Source organism: Ursus arctos, unplaced genomic scaffold (genome assembly GCF_023065955.2).
Source record: "Ursus arctos isolate Adak ecotype North America unplaced genomic scaffold, UrsArc2.0 scaffold_3, whole genome shotgun sequence".
Taxonomy (NCBI): domain Eukaryota; kingdom Metazoa; phylum Chordata; class Mammalia; order Carnivora; family Ursidae; genus Ursus; species Ursus arctos.
The window spans coordinates 80,815,109-80,822,942 of NW_026622985.1; positions in this window are offsets into that span (position 1 = coordinate 80,815,109).

Consider the following 7,834-nt stretch of genomic DNA (forward strand, 5'->3'; position numbering starts at 1 on the left):
CCTAATGGGGCTTTTGCTCCAGCAATATCAGGATTTTATTTTCTATTTCTCTGACACTTGGATCCAAATTTGTGGACCCTTCCCTAACTGTTACCTTCATCAATATATGAGCAATATAAAGTTCAGAATGAAGTTGTTGCTTAGGATTTAATGGCCTGCCCTGTGTTCTTTTTTTTTTTTTTTTTTTTTTAAGATTTTATTTATTTATTTGTCAGAGAGAGAGAGAGAAAGAGCACAAGCAGGGGGAGTGGCAGGCCTAGGGAGAAGCAGACTCTCTCACTGAGCAAGTAGCTCGATGCAAGACTTGATCCCAAGACCCTGGGATCATGAGCTGAGTCAAAGGCAGCCACTTCGCCGACTGAGCCACCCAGGCATTGCACCTGCCCTGTGTTCTAAATCTCCGTTTTTCAGGTGTTTGTCAAACAGTTTCTCATGATCTCAACACCCAGGATATTTCTGTGGTCCTGAGGAAGGATAGGCTTCACTCTTATTGCAAGACCTGCTTCTAGAGGCAGGTTGCCTTCTCCTTATATATCACGTATGAACGTGAGAAATTCCTGAACATGTATGTACATAAAGCCTAAAGTGTGAAAGTCTAGCGGTAGACACAGATTGTGATGAGAAGTATATTCCCAGCGAGCCAGAACCTTTCTGCTCAGAGTCGAATGCCAACATCAGGCTATACCGGGGAGCTTGTCAGCATCTCTGGCCTTGCTCTGACTTACCGGATCAGAATCTGCATTGCACGTGATTCCCAGGTCATTCACATACCCAGCAAAGTTTGGGAAGCACTGAGCTAAACATAAATACTACTAATTACTCCTCACCTCATAATCTTTTGGACATGTGGACTGTCCCCCTGTCCATATCTGAGAATCACCTGGAGGCTTTTGTGAACTACTGATGCTTGGGTTTCGTCTCAGATCAGTTAAAGCCATCGCTGGACCCTGGTTCTGTAAACATCTGCCCAGGTGCTGCTAATGGACAGCCAGGGCTGAAGACTACTGTTTTAAACCCCATTTCCAGTGCCATCTCCCCAGTGTTTTATACATCAGTCAGGAGACGATTCTCCATGGATCTCTTACGTTTCTGCATGTCCAGATCATACCAGAATAGAAGAATAGAAATCATAAGAGGTTTCAGGCTCCCTTCACTCACGGTTCCTCTTCTGTAATTCCACCTATTGTCCGTACAGGTGTCATCTGGCCCCCTTTGTGGAAAACGGGGCCCACGGTACTGGCACAAATATGGATATTGCCATGAATAACAAAGTCCTTTGTCTCTGTCCTGGGATTTTTGTTTCTTCCGCCAGCGTCCATGAAATTGTTGGCAAGCTCACATATTAGCTTGAAGGTGGGGCAGAATCTTCGAGCGTTCACAGTTCTTGACAACATCTTTTATAGTTTTGTTCTTCTCCTGCCCAAATCAATACCTGGGTTGATCCAGCGAATGTCCAAGTGAGGCTGTTTCATTCCAGAATGTTTACCTCAGGCACATCAGGCTCATCTCAGTTGTTTAATCACGGGCACTAATAATTTTAGTTTGCATTTTCTACTAATTTTTATGCAATATGGGCAAAAGGCAAAAAACGCTGCTGTTTAGATGAAACCAAAAAAGGTGAGAAGCTGCATGGGCAAGCAGTCCCCCCACCCCTCACCCGCTGTTCTATTGTTGTGCGAAAGTCTGCTGTGGTAGGAGACACTGGATTCAGTGTACACAGGAGCGTCACCGGTAACTGACGCCGGTCCAGGAGAGCCCGAAGTTCACGTGGACCCAGCGTTCGTTTTAAAATTCTTGATCCCAAAGGCCTGCCGGAGGAAGAAGGTTCCGACTCTTTGTGACAGAAAGGAACAGCGAAGATTAAAATCGCCACCAGACATCAGGTTCCCAAAAGAGAACCTTAGCAGTGCTCAAAAAATAGCTCTTCCCCCCAAAATACATTGATTTCAAAGATAGTGAAGTTCTTCAAGATGTCAACATTGATTTAAATAAATTTTAATTAAAAACTCAGATTTTGCCATCCAACATAATGTGAGAGGAGCAGCACTTATCAAAACAAAAACATGAGAGTGTGAGGCTTTTTTCAAAATAAATCAGTCCCTCAGCATTAGGCCAGCATTCTTCAGATTGTTTCTCATCCTCTATAATGAAAAAATCGTTAACATGTCATACCCAGCGTATGTCATTACCTATTTATAAATTTTGGGCAAACACCGTTGTACTCATTATGTATTTTATAAAATACAAACAAAAATGGAAATAAAAAGAGGATGAGATAAAAGTACACAGAAGTCTTAATAATTTCTTCCTTCACCCCCAGTAGGAGTGAGTGCCTCACTTTGGAGATCATTAGATTTGATTGGAATGCTTTTAACAGCTGTCTCTGATTTACCTTGAGCTATATTTTTATTTTTAAAAAAATTTGTTTTTTTATTTATTTGAGAGAAGAGAGAGTGCAAGAGTGTGGGGAGGGGCAGAGGGAGAAGGAGAGAGAGAATCCTCAAGCAGATTCCCCGCTAATGTCAGAGCCCTACGCGGAACTCGATCTTATGACCCCAAGATCACCACCTGAGTGGAAATCAAGAGTTGGACGTACGACTGATTGAGCCCCCAGGCAACCCAATGAGCTATATTTTTAAATGCAAAAAAGACAATTCGATGAGAACTCTTGCTCTATCGTACCGTGTGGTCCCCCAAACCTATTATTATTTATTTTTGGCCCTTTCCAGAAAGATTTTGCCGTCCCTTGACAGGGAAAGTGTTTGGGGTCACGTTCTCTTCCTTCCACGTGGTTGGGACGTCATAAGCTCCTTACGGGACTGTATAGGTGGCTCTCCAGGCTGAGGGGCTGGTCTTGGTCGTAGCTGCACCCCTTGACCTGCAGACACCCTTCCTCCAAAGAGTAAGAAGTGTCTTCTTGTGTGGTGGCTGCCAGCCCTCTGTGTTGTTGTGGACAGGCTCTTGGGCTGTGCTCTTGGGCATCTCACAGTGGTCATTAGCTGGGTGCTGGTGGCCAGACCCTCAGCCACAAAGTGGTGAGAACTGTGGGCTGGGAGCCAGAGCATGTCACGGTGTAAACCCTCGGCCCTGTAGAGACTAGGTGGAAGCATGCAGGAGCTCAGGGTTCCCTTGGTGGGTGGCTGGACCGGTGGGGAAGAGAGTGGGTATAGTGCAGTTGGGAGGAGGCTATCTGGGTGCCCAGTCGAAGGCAGCCATGTAACAGAGAGTGGCTGAAGAAGCTGTCACCAACGGCTTGGCCGAGGTTTGGGGATGGACACCAGTCCTGGGGGAGGGGAAGGCAAGATCCTGGTATTGGAAAGCTGCCCTTAAGGATAACACCAAGTGAGGTCTCTGGCTGTGGGTGGTGGGAATGGGGTCCAGTAACTAAAAGTGGGGAGCAGAACAGAGCAAATGTTTGGGTGCTCTGAGCAGATGGGTACAGAGCTGGTGGTACAGACAGGGGTGAAGGCCTAGGAGGCAAACTTCCCAAACTTTGGGCAGTCATTGGAATGAGGGAATCAGCAAATCGTAGGTCGTGGGCAGTGGCCTGGGCTGTCTGTGGGACTCCTGGGTCACATAGGTGAAGATGACACAGCCCCAGCTCACAGGGAGATTGATGGTTAGACTGATACTTGCAAACAAGCAGCATCTACACAGTGTGTGATGGTGGAAGAGGCGCAGGGCGTGGTCGGCTGCAGTGAAAATAGGGCCGGCCGGCTAGGGCTTGGCCTGGGGGGTGGCCGCAGTGTGGAATTTTGAACGATGAAGTGGATTTGGAAATTCCAGAGCAGCATTCACCACCTTTTGGTGGGTTATTGTTTTCTTGGATTTTCATTACTCAATTTCCTCGGAAAGCACCTGTCTGGCATATTTCTGGAAGGTGGGATAAGCCTGTTTTTTGTTAATTGCATCACATTTGGAGTGTGTGGGGGGGGGGAGCTGGCTATGTTAGGAAACTGTGGTAAATCCTCTTGTTAATCAAAGGATCCTTTTGTAATGTGAATGATGACACTCCTGTTTCCCTGTGTTTTAAAATTACATTTGATATATTTATTTCCATTAAACACCCAAAGGGGACTTTTGGAAATCAAACATAATTTAGTTTGGGAGTTTTATTTGTAAATATTGGAGCACCTCGTGCCATCTCTGGAGACCCTCAGGGAGGTCCCCCACCAAAGTGGGAATTAATACCTTAAATGAAGAGGGATTCAGGGCAAGAATCAGATTTCCTGCACCCTCCCCACCCTGCTCTGGCTGGTTAACTCCTTCGTGTCTTTACCTCACAGCTCAAGTGGCACGTCTTTGTGAGCTGCAGTATTTTTGTGTGGGAAAAATTTTCCCACACAAAATGGCCACTTTGCCATTTTTTAAGTGTACGGTTTATAAAGCAGCATTAAGTACGTTCACGTCGTCGTGCAACCCTCAGTGCCATCCACCTCCAGAATTACTTCATCTTCCTCGACAAAACTGTCCCCTGGAAACCACCCTTCTGTTTTCTGTCTCTGCGCATTTGACTACTCTAGCTATCAAATGCTGCCATTTATTTATCTATTTATTTATTGAGAGAGGAAGATGGGGGGGGAGAGGGGCCAAGGGAAAGGGAGAGAGAGACTCTCAAGCACGCTCCACTCCCAGTGCGGGGCTCCATCTCGTGACCCTGGGATCATGACTTGAGAAGAAATCCAAAGTCAGACGCTTAACTGACTGAACCACCCAGGCTCCCCAAACTTCACTTTTATTTTAATCAGTTCTACAGTACAGTGTTTAAAGAGTCAAATAGTTTTGTAAGACTTGTTACAAAAAGCAGCCAAGCCCTCATTCCTCCTTCCCACATTTGCTCTCCAGCGACAACCATATTCAATTCTTTTAGTCTTGATGTTCACATCCATAAACCTAGGGAAGGTGCTTATATTACTACTTCTTGATTTTCCTGTTTTAGGCATTTTCTATTGATTTCTCACTATGAAAAATAAGAATTTAGCTTTCCCGTAATTCCTTTGAAATATGTTTGATTGTGAAGTATATCATACATACGAGAGTCTTCCTTAGTCTGTTAGAAATAAAACACTATTACTTGTTCAGCTTAAGAACAAGACCAGGCAGTGTTAGAAGCCTGCATGTGCCCCTCATTTGTGCTCCCTTCTCTTTTCCAGATGAAACCACTGATCTGTGCTAATAATTTCCTTCCTTTTCCTTATCATTATCCTGTGTGTACATATTCCTAAACAATCTATTGTTTCGTGTTATCTGTTGGTGAATGTAATATAAATGGAAACACGTGGTATGTTCCGATTTTGCTCCTTTCACTCAGGTTTACGGCTCCGAGGTTTGTCCACTGGATGCATGCAGCCATAGCTGGTTCGTTCTCTGTTGTGTTCGGTATGAATACAACTACACCTCCATTGGTTCAGTCTTGTCCATAGAGCTGGTACCCAAGAGCAAGAGTTTCTCCAGGCCTCATAGGCAGGAGTAGACTTGTCAGAGCATAGGGTGTGCAATACCTTTTCAAGTTCACTGGGTAACAATCGTTGGTGGTAGTCTCACCAATTTAAGCTTCCACCACGAGTGGTTGAGAGATCACTTGTGATCGTCTGTGAAATGGCCTTGCATATGTTTTACCTGTTAAAAAAAATTAATGCACAGGTGTTCTTTATAGATCATGATATCAATAGTTTACCAGTTTCATGTATTGTAAATATGTCTTCTCAGTTTGAAGTCGGCTTTCTTTCTTTTTTTTTTTTTTTTAAGATTTTATTTATTTATTTGACAGAGGAAGAGAGAGTACAAGGAAGGGGAGCAGCAGGCAGAGGGAGAAGCAGGATCCCCACTGAGCAGGGATCTCGACACGGGGCTCAATCCCAGGACTCTGGGATCGTGACCTGAGCCGAAGGCAGACGCCTAACCGGCTGAGCCACCCAGCTGCCCCTCAAGCTGGCTTTCTATTCTCTGTCAAGGATCTTAAGAACAGAAGTTCTTAAAATTTGATTTAATTTTGTTGATTTTATCCATCTTGCCCTTTACGGGAACCTTTATGTTCTTTTTTTCCTTTTGTCTTATTTACAAAAATTATTCCCTATCCCAACGTCAGAAAATATTCTCTATATTGTCTTCCAAGTGTATTACAGTTTTGCCTTTTACATGTGAGTAATCTACCTGGAATTGATTTTTATATGTGGTGCAATAGGGATTTAATTCCATTTTTTCCATCTACATCTACAATTGTCCCAGAAACATATATTGAATAGTCTATTTCACGGTGACCTGCTGTGCCAAGTCTGCAAAAAATGAAGTTTCCAAATATGCTTGGGTTTGTTTCTGTGCTCTATTTGTACCTGTGCCAATACTAGAGTGTCTTAATTACTATAGCTTTGTAATATGTTTCAATGTGTCATGTAGAAAGTCCTCCCACTTTGTTCTTCGGGATTATCTTGACTCTTAGGATGTGTGTTTGTTTGTGTTTTTTCGTATACGTTTTTATCAGTTTGTGAAGTTTCGTGGAGCTGTTGGGCTTTTGACTGCAATTACCTTGCATCTCTAGCTCTGTTTTGGATAGCTGAAGTATCCCAGTAAGTACATGAAGATAAAACTGCAGAACGCCCAAGACAAGAAGATCTTCAAAGCCACCAGGGATAAGAAAAGATCACCTGCTAAAGAACAGTGAGTAGACTAATTAATTACCTTTCAACAGTAAAAATGGAAGCCAGAAGACCGTGGGAGAATGTTTCCAATGTGCTGAGAGTAAAACAATAATCAACCTGGAATGGATACCCAGTTAAACTCTTTTAAGAATGAAAGCAAGATAGGGGTGCCTGGGTGGTGTGGTCGGTTAAGTGTCCAGCTCTTGGTTTCGGCTCAGGTCATGATCTCAGGGTCGTGAGATCGAGTCCCACTCCGGGCTCTGTGCTCAGCATGGGATCTGCTTGAGATTCTCTCTCCCTCTCCCTACCCATCCCGCTTGTGCTCTCCCCCCTACCCACCAAATAAATAAATAAATCTTAAAAAAAAAAAAAAAAGAGGAATGAGGGATGCCTGGGTGGCTCAGTTGGTTAAGCGTCTGCCTTTGGCTCAGGTCATGATCCCAGGGTCCTGGGATTGACCCCACATAGGGCTTCTTGCTCAGCAGGGAGCCTGCTTCTCCCTCTGCCTGCTGCTCCCCCTGCTTGTGTGCACTCTGACAAATAAATAAATAGAATGAAAGAAAAATAAAAACTTTCAAACAAAAACAGAGGGTATCACTAAAGGAAAGTTTCAAAAGATCTACTTTGAGCAGAAGGAAAATGACCCTAGATACTAGGTATATTCTCCTGGGAGGAAGATCGGGAACTGGGCTGGAGAGAACTCTTTCGGGGGAACATCTGCTTACCTCTGAGGTGTCTGGCATTTACTCCTTTTTCGGATCTGTCGATTCTTACTCTCATGCCAACTCAGTGATACCTTTTAAGTTATTCAGAATATGTTATCCGGCATGTTCGTTGTTTCATGTGGGCAGGATTGTTTGGGCATCTAAACCCCCCACCTGCAGGGGATCAAAGTCCTCCAACAGAACTTCTTTCAGGAAACTCTGTCTGCCCAGTCTGTGTGGAGTCCCTGTTACCTGTCCTTATGGCGTGCTGTAGCACACATACCATATTTTTACACGTATTTATATGCTCTTTAAATTAATTGTCTACTTACCCCATTAGAAATCTAGGGGCCAGGTCTGTATTGTTCTCTATTTTATTCCCACACCTTAGCAAGTGCCTGGCACAAAGCAGATACTCGGTAGACATTTATTGAATAAATGATTAGATGAATAATTAATTTTGAGTGAGAAGCCAATATTAGGTATTAAGTC